The sequence below is a fragment of the Schistocerca nitens genome, chromosome 3 (assembly GCF_023898315.1).
Source record: "Schistocerca nitens isolate TAMUIC-IGC-003100 chromosome 3, iqSchNite1.1, whole genome shotgun sequence".
Taxonomy (NCBI): domain Eukaryota; kingdom Metazoa; phylum Arthropoda; class Insecta; order Orthoptera; family Acrididae; genus Schistocerca; species Schistocerca nitens.
In genome coordinates this window covers 84,139,491-84,158,753 of record NC_064616.1, presented here as the reverse complement: position 1 = coordinate 84,158,753, position 19,263 = coordinate 84,139,491, and positions in this window count along the sequence as shown.

Here is a 19,263-nt window from a genome sequence, read left to right as displayed (position 1 = left end):
GTATAGGGCGTTCCGGAGCCCCTTAATAGAATGTTAACCAAGCAGCATGGCCGCATGTTGATGGAACATCTTTTAGAGCATATAACAGAAATACAACACCGAAAATCAGCTGTAATTACTGAAACTTCCTGGCAGATTAAAACTGTGTGCCGAACCGAGACTTGAACTCAGGACCTGCAAGGTTTGCAGGAGAGCTTCTGTAAAGTTTGGAAAGTAGAAGACGAGGTACTGGCAGAAGTAAAGCTGTGAGGATGGGGCGTGAGTCGTGCTCGGGTAGCTCAGTCGGTATAGCACTTGCCCGCGAAAGGCAAAGGTCCCGAGTTCGAGTCTCGGTACGGCACACAGTTTTAATCTGCCAGGAAGTTTCATAACAGCGCACACTCCGCTGCAGATTGAAAGTCTCATTCTGGGAGCTGTAAGTACTGGTTATGGGATCGTCAGCCCCAGAAGTCTGTTTGATTTTCACAGAAACAGGAATCGTATACCACAAATTCAAACAAAAAGCAAATTCTATCTCTGTCAATCTTAAACTTATGAGTTCAAACCAGTCACAACCAGAAGCAACTTGACATGGGACAAAGTTAACCATAAATGAAGACCTCAATGTAGAGCCAAATGCTAGTAAAGTCAGACAGATAATGTAAATAGTGCAAAGGACAAAGGGATACTGTGAGTGGAGGTGGAATTGTGAATAGTTGTAAATAAACCAGTACCTGTGTTTCTGCAAAATCTGAGGGCAAATTTTCTCTCTAGATGGGAGAAAATGTAATGGGTACAACTATAAATGAGACTTTGAAGTGCAGTGCAGCATCAGAATGAAAATATGGACACCTCCAAGGTCAGTCAGTGATTGCCAGTGGACAGCGTGGTTGGCAGCTTTGCAATGCCTCCGTGATGATAGGTCACATGTGCTGACAATGCACCAGCCTGCAGGGAGTATTGCAGCCTGACAGCAACAACTGGGCAATTGCCTGTTCTAGACTATTCTTTATAACACACTAATTCGACTACTAGTGTGAAATCAGCATGGGGCAGCGGTATTTAAGGATGCACGAACCAGCTTGTCATGATTGAACAGCTAGGCAGTTATGTGATGCCACCACTCCACTGCTCCATGCTGTGCTGACGACACAGACACCTCTGCCTCCACTGCCACACAAACCACTGCATCCCACCTAAGCACCGGGCACCAGGGGCAGGCTCACACTTTGCTGTTATCGTGAAGTACAATGTGAGGGTCCAGGCTGCTATGCCCTCGCCAGGGTGCCCACGCCCACGTGTACGTGCACAGAGAGATAGAGAGAGAGAGATTTGATGTAACAACAAATCATCCAACAGGCACATCCACATGCAGTCCAGATTTCTGTCATCAGGGAATGACTATCCATAGACAGACCTCCTTATGCATGAAGAATGGTAATGATGGTGGAATAAAATTATACACGTATTGAAAAATAGACATTAGTGATAACCTATGTAATTTAAAACTACACGGGGTGGAATCCAAAATTTTTGGGAGTGGTGCTACCATCTGGAAAGTAAGAGCAGTAGATCTTTGCACTGCTAAGTGGCAACAGCTGGATATCTGATGAGTCTGTGTGGAGTGGCATTAAGCTGGGAGGACGTGTTGTGTGCCCACAGTGATTTCCATAATACTATGCGTTTGGTGTATGGCGATTTTATGATGGATCCATGAACAGAACAGCACACGTGTATCAAATTCTGTGTGAATCTCAGGAAAAGTGCTGCGGAGACCCTTGCAATGATTCGACAAGTGTTTGGGGGAGGAGCCCAGGCTCTCCAAGACACAAAAGAGCGGGACAGGTGAGGAGCGTGATCATTGTTTACTTTGATACCGAGGGAATTGTGCACAAAGTATTTGTCACACCCAACGAATCAGTGAATTCCGCGTACTACTGGTACGTTTTGCGATGGCTCCGTGGAAACGTACGGTGACGATGGCCCGAAATTTGATGTCGAGGGAACAGGCTGATGCATCACGACAACGCGCCCTGTCACACGTCCTTGCTCACCAGGCCTTTTTTGGCAGAAAACAACACGGTGGTTGTACCCTACCCACCGTACTCGCCAGATTTTGCACCTTGCGGCTTCGCGCTATTGCCAAAACTGAAACTCAAGTTGAAAGACCGTCGGTTCGACACTCTAGAGAGGATTAGAGAAGCATCGCTGGCAGTGATAAACACTCTCAAATAACAGGACTTCCAGGAAACATTTGACCAGTGGCAGAAGCACTGGGACTGGTGTGTACGTGCGGACGGGAGCTACTTCGAGGGTGATGGTGACCATTAGTCCAAAGGTAAGGTTTTCAACAGATGGCAGCACTAATCCCAGATATTTTGGGTAGCACCTCGTACTTTTATAACACACAGCTGTTTCTTTTCATCAACCATAATCCATTAACAGTTGCCTTCAGCTCCAAAACTTGATTACAAGAAATTCCTTCGCAATGTTTACAGCAATGGTTCTTTTTTTTATTTTTTGTAGACACAGCAATCAAATGCAAATACTCCTGTACTGCTTCCCATGTTCCTTATACATATATGTGGCACAAGTCACAGGGCTTTGTGTACCACTGTCACTTCCCCCTTTTCCTGTCTCCAGTTAGGAGTGGTTCACAGGAACAATGACTGCCAGTAAGCCTCCACATGGCCAGAATCCATCTAATTTTTTCTTCAGAGTATTTTCACGAGACATATGTATGAGGAAGCAATCTATTTCGCGACTCTTCTAGGAATGTACACTCTCGGAACTTCAACAGTAGACCACACCTCTCCAGCAGCATCTGCCATTGGAGCCAGTTGATCATCTCCAGGATGCTTTCATGCTCAGTAAATGAACCGGTAACAAAGCGCGCTGTCCTCCAATGGATCTTCTTTATTTCCTTTATCAATCCTATCTGGTACAGATCCCACACTGACGAGTAATATTCAAGTATCGTTCGAACAAAGGATTTGAAATACTACTTCATTTGTTGACGGACAAAATTTCCCGAGATTCTTCCAATGAACCTGTCTCACATCTGCATTTCCTGTGATTACTTTTATGTGGTCGTTTCACTTTAAATTGCTCCATTCACATACTCCTAAATATTTTATGGAAATAACTGCTTGCAATGACTGTTCTGCATTTGTGTACTCATACAATAACCATTTAACTGTTCTGGATGTGTTAATGCACGTGCTTTTGTACCTGTCTCTGTGTGCTATGAACGTGTTTACGTGTGCCGGAATGTGTCTACACGTACTATTTAAATCAAAGCTGCAAAATTGAAGAAAATGTGGCTTCTTATTGGAAAATGAACAGGCAAAATTTTCTCACTCTTCAGAAGATCGCCAGCACAATATTGTGCGTACCAGCATCTAGCTCTGTATCTGAAAGAAATTTTACTGCTGCTGGTTTCATTTTCAACACCACAGTCGCTTTTACACCCGCACAGTGCTTATGCTCTTCTTTTTATTCATAATAATTCTGTCAGAGACAAATGAGTGAAATATATGCTGGAACTCTTTTCAGACATTAATCTTCAGTTTCTGCTGTATGTAGTGCTGAAAGGTTTTTGTTTACTGCACATTTTGCTGCATATATCTGAGTTACATATGCAGTTTTTCATATTACTTTTGTTATTTGGTATGAAATAAAACTTAGATTGTTTCCAAAATATTGTTGAGCAACAGGGCCAATGTTGGGAGCTTTACATCAGCCTTACCTTATCATGTTTTGGCTGATTGGTTTGTTTGTTTGTTTGGGGTATAAAAACACCCAACCCCACACCTAAAAAGAAAACGAATGGAACGAACAAAAACCGGGAAAACATACATCACAAGGAAAAGAAGAAGAAAGTATTAAAACCTTAGAGCATATAGTCTGGGCTGGCTGATCACAATAATGAAAGAGGAGGCGCCAGCCACTCTGCAACACATTAAAATGTCCACCCCAAAAAGACAAGGCGAGATAAACACATATAGGGAAAACATGACCACCAAGACAAACAAATGCAAAGAAAGTGCGACAGAGTTAAAATGGAGGGAGGGTGGCGACCTTAGAGAGAAGGCTAAATGCCCACCCTTAGATGGTACGATAAAAAAAAAAAACCTCATAAATGAAACGCAAAACTAAATCTGCTGCTGAGGCATTGTCACCCAACACTGAAGGTAAGATGCTGGGAAGGTTAAAAGTCCGCCACAGAGTGGATAAAAGTGGGCAGTCCAGTAAAAAGTGGACGACAGTCATATGTGAGCCACTGTTACACCGAAGTGGGTCCACGCGATGGAGGAGGTAGCCATGTGTTACCCACGTATGGCCAATGTGGAGTCGGCAGAGAACCACAGAGTCCCTACAAGAGGCCCGCATGGAGGTCTTCCCCACATTCGTAGTCTCCTTAATGGCACGCAGTTTGTTGTGCGTACCTAGACAATGCCATTCCCTCTTCCAGAGGTGAAACACCTTGCGGTGTAATAATGATCGCAGGTCAGTTACAGGGATGCCGATTTCCAGAAGCAGTTTCCATGTAGCATGCCGGCAAGTTCATTTCCTGGGATTCCGACATGGCCTGGGGTCCACAACACCACAGGACGACTGGACCATTCCAGGTCATAGATGGACTCCTGGATGGTCGCTACCAAAAGATCGCGAGTGTCGATAGCTAGTAGGCTATTCAAGGAGTCAGTACAGAGAAGAAACGACTCGTCAGGGCACAAGCAGAAGCACTCAAGAGCACGAAAAATGGCCACCAGCTCCACAGTGAAACCACTGCAGCCATCTGGCAAGGGGTGCTGTTCAGTATGTCCTCCATGGACAAACGTGAAGCCAACGTGACCATCAGGCATTGAGCTGTCAGTATAAACCACTTCATGGTCCCGGTACATGTCAAGAATTGAGAGGAAGTGACAGCAGAGAACTCTGGGGTTAACTGAGCCCTTAGGACCATGTGAAAGAACCAGACAAAGCTTTGGCCTAGGTGTACACCATGGAGGTGTACATGAATTGACCCTGAGAACAGGTGGTAAAGGGCAAGGACTCCACTTCAGACAGAAGAGATTGGACGCAAACCGAAATCTTAAGCCCAGATCTGGGCCTCCGATACAGGAGATGAACTGCCGTGGATGGGAAAATGAGATGGTAATTTGGATGCTCAGGAGAACCATGAATGTGTGGAACGTAGCTGGCGAGCAGTTGTACACCCCTAACCTTCAATGGAGGTACTCGGGCCTCCACCAGGACGCTGGTCACCGGACTTGTCCTAAACGGTCCTGTTGTCAGTCGATTGCCACAGTGGTGTACTGGGTCGAGTAAACGTAACGCTGAGGGCACCGCCGAACCATAAACCAGAATCCCATATCCAAGGTGGGATTGAACAAGGGCAGCAGCATAGAGTAATATGCACCCTAGTTGGTGTTGTTCAGGCAGCGGAGGGCATTGAGGTGCTGCCAGCACTTCCACTTGAGCTGACGAAGATAAGGAAGCCATGTCAAACGGGCGTCGAAAACCAGTCGTAAGAATCAATATGTCCCACTACAGTAAGTGGATCATCATTAAGATAAATTTTTTGTTCTGGATGAACAGTAAGATGCCGACAGAATTGCACGACACATGACGTCACAGCTGAAAACTGGAAGCCGTGGGCTAGGGCCCATGATTGCGCCTTGTGGATGGCTCCCTGTAGACGCCGCTCATCAACAACAGTACTGGAGGAGCAGTACGAAATACAGAAGTCGTCTGCATACAGAGAAGGTGAGACTGATGGCCCGACAGCTGCTGCTAGACCGTTAATGGCCACTAAAAAGACACACACACTCAATACAGAATCCTGCGAGACCCCATTCTCCTAGATATGGGGAGAACTATGGGAGTCACCAACTTTGACACAGAAAGTACGGAGCGATAGGAAATTTTGGATAAAAATCAGGCGGAGGCACCTGGAGATACCATTCGTATAATGTGGCAAGGATGTGATGTTGCCAGGTTGTGTCTTAAGCTTTTCGTAAATAAAAGGAGACGGCTACCAGCTGTTGGCATCTGGAACAGGCTTTTCAGATGACAGACTAGAGGGAAACTAGATTATTAATGGTAAAGCGATACTGGCGGAAACCGCCCTGGCATGGAGCCAGGAGGCCCCTTGACTCCAGGACCCTACACAACCACTGACTTATCATACATTCTAGCAGCTAACAAAGAACATTGGTTAGACTGATGGGCCAATAGCTATCCACACCAAGTAGGTTTTTACCAGGTTTGAGCACAGGAATGATGATTATCTCCCGCTACTGCGATGGAAAGACGCCATCGCAGCAGGTCCGGTTGAAGATGACGAGGTGATGTCACTTGTAGTCCAATGAGAGATGTTTGATCATCTGACTGTGGATCTGATCTGGCCCAGGAGCTGTGTCGGAGCAATGTGTGAGTACGTTGAGGAGCTCCCACTCTGTAAATGGAGCATTATAGGTTTCACTGTGACGTTCAGTGAACGAGATGGATTTCTTTTTCATCCGCCGTTTGAGGGTGCAAAATGCTGGGGGATAATTCTCTGATGAAGAGGCTGGAGCACAGTGCTCAACAAAGCGCTCGGCAACAGCGGTTGCATCGGCAGATAAGACGCCGTTGATGTTAATGCCACTAACACCTGTCGGGGTCTAGTACCCTGATCTTCGTACAGACTTGGGAAGGTGACGTATGGCACCCAATGGTCGAGACATACCTCTCCCAACATGCCTGTTTCCATCTTTTTATAAGCTGGCGAATGCAGGCACGGAGCCGTTTAAAAGCTATTAGGTGCTCTAGGGAAGGGTGCCGCTTATGTTGCTGTAGAGCTCGCCGATGCTCTTTAATGGCCTCAACAATTTCTGGCAACTACCAAGGTACTGACTTTCACTGGGGAGGGTGGCACCCTAAGGAACAAGGGATCGTGTTTTCTGCTGCAGACATACTTGTTCTAGTGACCAGCTCAACTATTACATCGATGGTACCATGTGGAGGAGATTCGACAGTGACAGCAGAGGTGAAAGCTTCCCAGTTTGCCTTGTTTAAAGCCCATTTTGGTAGACGTCCGGGGCAATGACACTGGAGGAATGACAGCAAGATGGGAAAGTGCTCACTACCACACAAGTTATCGTGGGCTCTCCAGTGGACAGATGGGAGATGTCCTGGGCTGCAGATGGATAAATCAATGGCCGAGTAAGTACCACGAGCCACACTGAAACGTGAGGGGGCACCAGTATTTAAGAGGCAGATGTCAAGTTGAGATAGGAAAGTTCTGACATCTCTACGTCGGTCAGCAAGTACAGTGCCACCCCACAAGGGATTATGGGCATTCAAATCTCCAAAAAGTAGGAAAGGTTTAGGGAGTTGATGAATCAGTGCAGCCAACACATTCAGGGGTACTGCACCATCTGGAGGAAGATATATGTTGCAGACAGTTATTTCCTACATCATCCTTATCCTGACAGCCACAGCTTCAAGAGGGGTTTGAAGGGGCACAGATTCACTGCATACTGAGTTGAGAACATAGATGCCAACTCCACCTGACACACTATTATAGTCGCTACAGTCCTTGTAATATCCCCTATAGCTGCAAAGGGCAGGGGTCTACATTGCCGGGAACCAGGTTTCCTTGAGGGCGATGCAGAAAGCAGGTGTGAAGCTTAACAGTTGCTGTAGCTCAGCCAGGTGGTGAAGAAAACCGCAGCAATTCCACTGGAGGATGGCGTTATCGTGAGGCTTGGAAGGCATGAAGCATGCAATGAGGCAGGTTGCGCCTCAGGGTCACCTGCTGCCACCGATTAAGTATTTGTATCCATTCCTATTGTTGATGAGGTATCAGTGAGATCCAGGTCCTGAGGGGATAGTGAGATCTCCACCTCATCTGCAGGTGCAGAATTGGTAGGAAGTTGTGGTGTTGGGGGCACCAGAGGGTCCTTTTTCTTAGCAGACTTCTTTGTTTGCTTAGCTTCTCACTTCTCTTTAGGGGATTGCTGGGAGGACTTCTCTGAAGTAGCTTCAGGCATGGAGGAAGACCGAGAAGCTCTTCGTCCAGCAGCTTTTGGCTCCTTTAGCCACTGGCGAGTGTCCACTGTGGCATTAGTGGACAACTTGGGAGAGAGGATACCAAGGGACCCCTTCCACATGACAGGAGCCGGAAAAGGCTGTTGCTCGTCCAGCTGGGTGGAGGGGACCAATGTCCCCAGCATTTGGAAGGGCCTTGCTCCCAAAGAAGGTACTTTGGGAGCAATGGAAGGAGATTTTCCCACCTACCATCAAGGGGGCAGATGTAGTCTGCAGGCCCAGAGGGCCAACTGTTCGTGGCACAGAGTGTGGTACGACTGTTATTTCTGATAGTGATGTTTATGTAGCTGCAGCGTATGTGGATGTCAACCAAACGGGGTGTAATCGTTCAAATTTATGTTTAGCCTCTTGGTAAGTCAACCGGTCCAAAGTATTGTACTCCACGACTTTCTGCTCCTTTCGGAGTACTGTGCAGTCTGGCGAGCAGGGGGAGTGCTGCTCTCCGCAGTTGATACAAGTGGGAGGAGGTGCACAGGGAATATCTGGATGCAGTGGACATCCACAGTCTCAACATGTGGCATTGGAGGTGCAGCGGGAAGACGTGCCCGAATTTCCAGCACTTAAAGCACCACATAGGGGGAGGGACGTATGGTTAAACGTCACAGCAGTAAACCATCACATTGACCTTTTCTGGCAATGAATTGCCCTCAAGGGCCAAGATGAAGGCATCGGTAGCAACCCTGTTGTCTTTCGGTCCCCTGTAAACGCGCCAGATGAAATGAACACCCTGATGTTCTAAATTGGCACGGGGCTTGTTGTCAGACTGCAAGAGGTGATCACGATGGAAAATAATCCACTGGACCATGTTGAGGCTTTTATGGGGAGTGACAGAAACAGGAATATCACCCAGCCGGTCACAAATCCGAATCAAGACTGCACCACTTCTGATCTTGGACAGTGCTGTCACTTTCCCAAACTTATACTCAAGATGTGCAACAAAAAAATTGAGGCTTCATTGGTAGAAAGGAGCCCCCGTCCATTCTGCTACAGACTAAATACTGAGGTGAATATGGCTCTCTTCTTACTGTAGCCCTACGTTCCTCCCATGGTGTAGCGAGGGACGGGAACGATTTAGGGTCATATCTGTCAGCATTGTACTCAAACTTGTCCTTCTTGGAGACTGACAGCACCATACAGTCACCAGCAAGAGATGACTTAGTCCGCTTCATTGCGGCTCATCCACCACGATGCCACCCACTCTGACCAGGGGCTCTCCCCATGGGTGCCATCCAACCACAGCAAAGGCCACCTAGCATGATGGCCATTGCTGGGAGTCCTTATGCCCCAGGAAGACAGGCATCTACTCCTTGGCATACGTGGGGCGTTTCCAGCTCAGGCATCAGTAGTGTAATCCCTGTGTTGTCAGGGGGCCACCACCAAATGGATACATGACGACCCCTCCACAACGGACTGGCTACCGTGCTGGATATTGGGCACAGAGAAATCCAATACTGTCACGGGGGTGAAAGAGGACAGGATACAATGGAAGAAGATGACATATCCCAGAAAGTGTCCTCGCCCAAATAGTTGAATGGCAGGTGAAGATGCAGAGCCATGACAAGAGGTTCAGAAGATTGAATCTAAGGGCACTCATGCGCCACTTAAGGTGTCCGTCCTCATATGGCCCACACTTCTGTAGAATTTGGAAAGTGGCAGGTCAACCCGTAACATGGGACCTGGATTTATAGGGCTGAACAGTGAGACACTCCTTTTAGTCGTATCTTACGACAGGCAGGGATACCTTGGGCCTATTCTAACCTCCGGACCTGCAGGGGGAATCGTGTTTTGAAGTTAGTATTTTGAACAATATATGTCTTTAATCACAAGTGTCTTGATTGTAATTTTTGTAAGGGTGTCTTACCCGAGAGTCAGCAGGCATGTTTTCTCTATTGTTTCCGCATATATTTTGGTACCCGTCACGTCTTTCAAGCAGTGTCCAGCTTCGATTGAAAGCGTCGCTTTGTTTCCCATTACAAACAAAATGATTTTTATATTGGAATTTTACATGCCCATTTGACAGACTGATGACAAATTAGCATAGTGGGATATTCGTTTTACCAATATGTGTTAACAAGGACAGCAAAACAAGAAGAATAGCCAGTACTCCAGCAATGACAGCACCATCCTGATTCCCATTTACTGCTAACACCATGCAGCGGAAATAATACATATCAATACAGTGAATATCGCATTACGCTAATTTGGAACCACTCTGTTGAATGGGCATGTAAAATTCTGATTTAGAAATAATTTTCTTTGTAACAGAAAAGAAGCCAACACTTTCTGACAGGACCTCGTCGCACGAGAGACTTAATGAGAAGTATTTGTTCAGGTCGACCCCATCTACACATTGCAAGAATGAAACTGCAAATATCTGCTGAAAATAAAAGAAAAAATGTGCCTGATGACCCACTGCAATGAGTAATAATCAGAACAAAAACACAAGAATGTTGTTACAAAAGTAACACATGAAGCCATCATGAAACACTCACTGTGGTCATTTAAAATACATCTGATAAATATGAACACAGTGCCTGTGAACAAAAAAGTAAGGGTAGCTCATGGCAGGACACACGTGCTGCTTCCGCATGTCACTCGGTGCTCGTGCCCCTCTGTAGCACTGAATGGCCGTGTCGTATGTGGTGGGCTGGGTCGCAAAAGCAGGCCACTGTGCACCACTCTGGATATGGAGAACATTTCTTTGATCCCTACAGGTCCGATTTTTTTGCTGAAGATAAGATCGGGATGTTCACCTGCTTTTTGGTAAATTCTAGAATGCAGCAGCCTAGGATTCTGGAGTGACCTTCAGAAAAGGACCATGGCAAAGCTTTGAATCCATGATGGTGCAATCTGTCTTGTCACATGTGATAATATACACAGTTGTTAAGGTATATATGACCAATTTAAACAGTCACTTGTGCAACAGAACAAGAGGAAAAGCATGGGAGCTACTCCAAAATATGCATATTTTGGACAGAGATGCCACTGAGCATTTTGGAGATTTCAATAGGAAAATTAATGTTAACACACACAGAACCATAGAGAGAACAATTCACACAATGAGGCAGAACTGTTTGAAGCTGAACAAAGGGCATAACATACATTTTTGAATGGTCTACACAGTAAAGCTGGCCGCACGGTTAGACTGGAACACTGCAAGACATTTGAAGAAACAATACAAATGGCAGCTCAATTCATAGAAGAGCTATGGAGGCCTCAACTTAATGAGAAACTGGATCATCCTGTTCTCAAACCATACCCAGAAACAAACTATTGTAGGAGCAGCCAACAAAGTACAACTTCATATAAGACAAAATTCAATGTTTCACCTGTAGAGAGGAGGACACATTTCACAAAACTACAAGAAGGGGAACACAGAAGACATGGCCACGAATGGAGGGGAGGGAGGGTGGGGGGGGGACGGCGGATTTGGTAGGAGTATGTTAAATGATAGAGGGAAAGCAAGGACCGCCATTATTTCAGCCTCGAAGAAGCAAAAGTTACTGTGAGCTCAACTAATGACTGCGCAAAGGTCTGCTGATTAATGCAATTTATCATGGTGAAAACACGGGGGATCAGATTTCTGTGATATGTTCTGTGTAATCAAGGAAGAAAGTTGGTGGTAGCCAAGTTGTACAGCTAAAGGGTTAAATGGCACCTGGGTGCAGAACTGAAGGGAAGTTGTGAATTGACTTCCTGACAGACCAAGATGAATATACTTCAGAAAACGAAGTGATAAACAGAGAAAACCATGAGAAAAGTACATGTTGGTGTTAGATTTCCCAGTAGCTAACCATGCTCAGATCAATGTACCACAATGAGAAATCCAATTTGGTCTTCCCAATTATGGCTGCAACGGCAATTCTAAAAATCAAGACTCAAACGAATGCTAGTGTCTGTGAGGTAACACCAAAACTGTGAAACCACACAGTTATGCTGTACCGAATTGACACACATTTGACTGAATGTGAGTGCATTTGCTTTTCACCTTCTGAACAGAGCAGAATGACAATGGAAAAAGGAACTATGTGAGCTTCTCTATGCAATAAATTACAATTGACATTTTCTAGTGAGAAAAAAAATGATGATGGTGTCCTCTTGGGTAAAATATTCTGGAGGTAAAATAGTCCCCCATTTGCATCTCCAGGTGGGGACTACTCAAGAGGACGTCGTCATCAGGAGAAAGAAAACTAGCATTCTACGGATCGGAGTGTGGAATGTCAGATCCCTTAATCGAGCAGGTAGGTTAGAAATTTAAAAAGGAAAATGGATAGGTTAAAGTTAGATATAGTGGGAATTAGTGAAGTTCGGTGGCAGGATGAACAAGACTTTTAGTCAGGTGAATACAGGGTTATAAATACAAAATCAAATAGGGGTAACGCAAGAGTAGGTTAAAAAAAAAAAAGGAATGAGGGTAAGTTACTACAAACAGCATAGTGAACACATTATTGTGGCCAAGATAGACACAAAGCCCACGCCTACTACAGTAGTACAAGTTTATATGCCAACTAGCTCTGCAGATGAAGAAATTGGTGAAATGTATGATGAGATAAAAGAAATTATTCAGGTAGTGAAGGGAGACGAAAATTTAATACTCTTGGGTGACTGGAATTCGACAGTAGGAAAAGGAAGAGAAGGAAACGTAGTAGGTGAATATGGATTGGGGGTAAGAAACGCAAGAGGAAGTCGCCTGGTAGAATTTTGCACAGAGCGTAACTTAACCATAGCTAACACTTGGTTCAAGAATCATGAAAGAAGGTTGTATACATGGAAGAACCCTGGAGATACTAGAAGGTTTCAGATAGATTATATAATGGTAAGACAGAGACTTAGGAACCAGATTTTAAATTGTAAGACATTTCCAGGGGCAGATGTGGACTCTGACCACAATCTATTGGTTATGAACTGTAGATTAAAACTGAAGAAACTGCAAAAAGGTGGGAATTTAAAAAGATGGGACCTGGATAAACTGAAAGAACCAGAGGTTGTAGAGTTTCAGGGAGAGCATAACGGAACAATTGACAAGAATGGGGGAAAGAAATACAGTAGAAGAAGAATGGGTAGCTTTGAGGAATGAAACAGTGAAGGCAGCAGACGATCAAGTAGGCAAAAAGACGAGGGCTAGTAGAAATCCTTGGGTAACAGAAGAGATATTGAATTTAATTGATGAAAGGAGAAAATACAAAAATGCAGTAAGTGAAGCAGGCAAAAGGGAATACAAATGTCTCAAAAATGAGATCGACAGGAACTGCAAAATGGCTAAGCAGGGATGGCTAGAGGACAAATGTAGGGATGTAGAAGCTTATCTCACCAGGGGTAAGATAAATACTGCCTACAGGAAAATGAAAGAGACCTTTGGAGAAAAGAGAACCACTTGCATGAATATCAACAGCTCAGATGGAAACCCAGTTGAAATGGGAGATGTGATACTGCGTGAAGAGTTTGACAGAGCACTGAAAGACCTAAGTCGAAACAAGGCCCCGGGATTAGACAACATTCCATTAGAACTACTGACAGCCTTGGGAGTGCCAGTCCTGGCAAAACTCTACCATCTGGTGAGCAAGATGTACGAGACAGGCGAAATACCCTCAGACTTCAAGAAGAATATAATAATTCCAATCCCAAAGAAAGCAGGCGTTGACAGATGTGAAAATTACCGGACTATCAGTTTAATAAGTCACGGCTGCAAAATACTAACACGAATTATTTACAGACGAATGGAAAAACTGGTAGAAGCCGACCTCGGGGAAGATCAGTTTGGATTCCACAGAAATGTTGGAACACATGAGGCAATACTGACCCTACGACTTATCTTAGAAGAAAGATTAAGGAAAGGCAAATCTACGTTTCCAGCAATTGTAGACTTAGAGAAAGCTTTTGACAGTGTTGACTTGAATACTCTCTTTCAAATTCTGAAGGTGGGAGGGGTAAAATACAGGGAGAGAAAGGCTCTTTACAATTTGTACAAAAACCAGATGGCAGTTATAAAGAGTCGAGGGACATAAAAGGGAAGCAATGGTTGGGAAGGGAATGAGACAGCGTTGTAGCCTCTCCCCGATGCTATTCAATCAGTATTTTGAGCAAGCAGTAAAGGAAACAAAAGAAAAATTCGGAGTAGGTATTAAAGTCCATGGAGAAGAAATAAAAACGTTGAGGTTCGCTGATGACATTGTAATTCTGTCAGAGAGAGCAAAGGACTTGGAACAGCAGTTGCACGGAATGGATGGTGTCTTGAAAGGAGGATATAAGATGAACATCAACAAAAGCAAAACGAGGATAATGGAATGTAGTCGAATTAAGTCGGGTGATGCTGAGGGAATTAGATTAGGAAATGAGGCACTTAAAGTAGTAGAGTTTTGCTATTTGGGGAGCAAAATAACTGATGATGGTCGAAGTGGAGAGGATGTAAAACGTAGACTGGCAATGGCAAGGAAAGCGTTTCTGAAGAAGAGAAATTTGCAATCATCGAGTATAGATTTAAGTGGTCAGGAAGACATTTCTGAAAGTATTTGTATGGAGTGTAGCCATGTGTGGAAGTGAAACATGGATGATAAATAGTTTGGACAAGAATAGAATAGAAGCTTTCAAAATGTGGTGCTACAGAAGAATGCTGAAGAGTAGATGGGCAGATCACATAACTAATGAGGAAGTATTGAATAGAATTGGGGAGAAGAGGAGTTTGTGGCACAACTTGACCAGAAGAAGGGATCGGTTGGTAGGACATGTTCTGAGGCATCAAGGGATCACCAATTTAGTACTGGAGAGCAGTGTGGAGGGTAAAAATTGTAGAGGGAGACCAAGAAATGAATACACTAAGCAGATTCAGAAGGATGTAGGCTGCAGTAGGTACTGGGAGATGATGAAGCTTGCACAGGATAGAGTAGCATGGAGAGCTGCATCAAACTAGTCTCAGGACTGAAGACCACAACAACAACAACAACAACAACAACAGTGAGAAAAGAATTCACTCCCATCACGTATCATGCAGAACTGAATTGGCTACTAAAACTGAAGGATCCCAGAAGTAGATTACCTAGGTGGGCATCATGGTAGTTCATCGACATTGAAAACTACACAGTAATGTGAACTAATTAAATAAGAACGTCAGAGTATGTTCCCCAAATGGCAGAGAACAACAATTGATGAACATGTGATAGGTCAACATGTACTGTCAATCCTGGAAACAAGATCCTAAATTTGAAGTAGTTGGTGTAACACCTTACAAGAGCAGTGATAAATGTAACCTTATTGTTGTACGTGAAAGCCTATGAGAACAAGTGTTAACAGAAAGTCATGGCAGTCCATTCCCAAGACAGACGCGAAAGAGCAAGTAACCTATGAGTAGCGCAACTCTACTGGCAGTCAAACTGGAAAGCAGATGCTTACAGTTATGTTCCATGTTATGATTATGGAATAAACAGAATGATATGGGTAAAACAAAATGATCTCTACAAGAACTCCCAGACACTTTTTGAATGTGTGGATTTGTATATTACTTGTTCATTAGCAAAATCAAAAAAATGGGAATCATATTTTGACCATTCTAGATCACTTTTCGAGATAATGGTACCAATTCTGGACCAAAGTGGTGTGTATTATTAGTTAGACTGGATCTTCAAATAGAGCTCACTGTCTTCTACAAGTAGCAACAAAGTTTCCAATTTTACTTCCAACTTGTTACAGCAAGTACGCAGATTGCTGATAATTAATGAGCTAAGGGCGATGCAAATTCCCTGAGGGGAATGTACAGCTCGAAACAGTTCATCGAACGACCGCGAAAATTGGAAGTTATTATGTTGTCAGTGGGCATGATTTGTGGGACAAACAATACATGCTGTTTACAACATGAAGGTTCATATTGCCACTCAGCTCAGCTCTTGTGAAACTGTCTACAGTGTGCGAATGACCTCGCAGTTTGACTTTGCAACATCAGCAAGAGGCAGCAGCAATGAACATGTCAGAGACATAGCAAACAAATGACAAGAAGTGTGGAAGCATGTATAGGCTTGTAATTATCAGTCATTCTTCCAGCATTCTGCTCAATGTGATCACGCATACATGTGATAGCGGTAAGGAGTAAAGACTTCTACAACTAACTGAATTACGGATAGTGGCATTAATGTTCCCACACCCCAGAACTTCTCATCCTGGGGCATCCTGAAATAAATCCATGACGTGTAACACTTACTTGTGTTCAAGAAACATGATCAATGGTACATTACATTTCTACCAAAACCCAAAAAACACACACCTATGTTTTCTTGACACATAATTTGCAATTTAAAGTACTATTTCTAGAGACCGGATTATATGCATAATAAAAACCTTAAAATACGCATGAAACATGCTTAAAAATGTATGAAAATTGATGAAATATGCAAAAACAAATAATAAAAAAAAACATGGTTACTGCGTGCATTATATCTCAAAGTCGAACCTGTGCCTATCAATTATGAGGAAGATCACTGGCCACACGAAAAATCGGTACATTTAGAAAGCTGACATCATTTTCCGAATACTTTCTGGTAGAGGTTAGGAAGGGGACCTTTCTGGAATTATTTTATAAAAATTTGCAAAATGGGGATGCATACCATGTTTCAAGAACTGTTCCTTCTTTGCTATTGTTGGTAACAAGCAGATGTGGTGCGAGTGAGTTGCAGCGAAACAATCGATATGTACAGGACCAACTTAGAGATATATCACATGCAGAGGGGCATGCTCAAAAACTCCGAAAAATTTTATTTAAAAAACAACATAAAATCACAAATTTTTTTGAACAGCATTAACTTTTAGTTAATACTATTGGACCAAATCATTCACAATTTATTTTACATTTTTCTACTACTGTAAACATAAACGACCACATACTGTTCCAAATGTTCGGTAGTAAGATTGTGTCTTTGATCACTCGGAGCATTTTTATAAGCAGAAAAGGACCTTTCTACATCAACTGAGATAACTGAGCAGTATTTGAATTTGGGTTGTTGTTCTTTTTTTTTACGTGTTCCATTGATCAATCGCACGGTACAGTAGCCGTTATCATGTGGAACGTGTCAAGTCCACAAGTAATGCACATATGAAATAAGATTTTTTAATACAATACAGAGTTAAAGAGTAATATTTCTATTATTTACCCCATTCCTTTAAATGGCACAAAATGGATATACTATACTTATACACTCCTGGAAATGGAAAAAAGAACACATTGACACCGGTGTGTCAGACCCACCATACTTGCTCCGGACACTGCGAGAGGGCTGTACAAGCAATGATCACACGCACGGCACAGCGGACACACCAGGAACCGCGGTGTTGGCCGTCGAATGGCGCTAGCTGCGCAGCATTTGTGCACCGCCGCCGTCAGTGTCAGCCAGTTTGCCGTGGCATACGGAGCTCCATCGCAGTCTTTAACACTGGTAGCATGCCGCGACAGCGTGGACGTGAACCGTATGTGCAGTTGACGGACTTTGAGCGAGGGCGTATAGTGGGCATGCGGGAGGCCGGGTGGACGTACCGCCGAATTGCTCAACACGTGGGGCGTGAGGTCTCCACAGTACATCGATGTTGTCGCCAGTGGTCGGCAGAAGGTGCACGTGCCCGTCGACCTGGGACCGGACCGCAGCGACGCACGGATGCACGCCAAGACCGTAGGATCCTACGCAGTGCCGTAGGGGACCGCACTGCCACGTCCCAGCAAATTAGGGACACTGTTGCTCCTGGGATATCGGCGAGGACCATTCGCAACCGTCTCCATGAAGCTGGGCTATGGTCCCGCACACCGTTAGGCTGTCTTCCGCTCATGCCCCAACATCGTGCTGCCCGCCTCCAGTGGTGTCGCGACAGGCGTGAATGGAGGGACGAATGAAGACGTGTCATCTTCAGCGATGAGAGTCGCTTCTGCCTTGGTGCCAATAACGGTCGTATGCGTTTTGGCGCCGTGCAGGTGAGCACCACAATCAGGACTGCATACGACCGAGGCACACAGGGCCAACACCCGGCATCATGGTGTGGGGAGCGATCTCCTACACTGGCCGTACACCACTGGTGATCGTTGAGGGGACACTGAATAGTGCACGGTACATCCAAACCGTCATCGAACCCATCGTTCTACCATTCCTAGACCGGCAAGGGAACTTGCTGTTCCAACAGGACAATGCACGTCCGCATGTATCCCGCGCCACCCAACGTGCTCTAGAAGGTGTAAGTCAACTACCCTGGCCAGCAAGATCTCCGGATCTGTCCCCCATTGAGCATGTTTGGGACTGGATGAAGCGTCGTCTCACGCGGTCTGCACGTCCAGCACGAACGCTGGTCCAACTGAGGCGCCAGGTGGAAATGGCATGGCAAGCCGTTCCACAGGACTACATCTAGCATCTCTACGATCGTCTCCATGGGAGAATAGCAGCCTGCATTGCTGCGAAAGGTGGATATACACTGTACTAGTGCCGACATTGTGCATGCTCTGTTGCCTGTGTCTATGTGCCTGTGGTTCTGTCAGTGTGATCATGTGATGTATTTGACCCCAGGAATGTGTCAATAAAGTTTCCCCTTCCTGGGACAATGAATTCGCAGTGTTCTTATTTCAATTTCCAGGAGTGTATATTTATTTACTCCTCTTCAAGAATTCATCTTTTAAATGGTACAAAATGCATATACTATACTTATAGATTTATTTACTCCTCTTCAAGAATTCATCTATGGTATAGGAGTTGTCACGGAGATATGATTTCAATTTATTTTTGAAGCTATTACTGCTGTCTGTCAGACATTTTATTTCATCTGGTAATTTGTCGAAAATTTTTATAGCAGCATATTTTACCCCTTTCTGTGGCAAAGATAGGTTGAGTAAAGGACAGTGTAAGTCTTTCTTTTTTATGGTATTATAATCATGAATGTCACTGTAGTTTTTAAAGTGGTCCATGTTGTTGAGAACAAATTTCATTAGTAAGTAAATGTACTGCAAGGCTGTTGTAAGAATTGCCAATCTTTTAAAAAGATGCCTACATTATGTGCGACTATGAACCCCATAAATTATTCTAACCACTTTCTTTTGAGCAGTGAATACTTTTTGTCTAAATGTTTAGTTACCCCAAAATATTATTCCGTGTGACATCAGAAAGTGAAAGTATGCAAAGTATGTTAGCTTACTAATTTCTATATCCTCAAAATAGGTTATTATTCTGA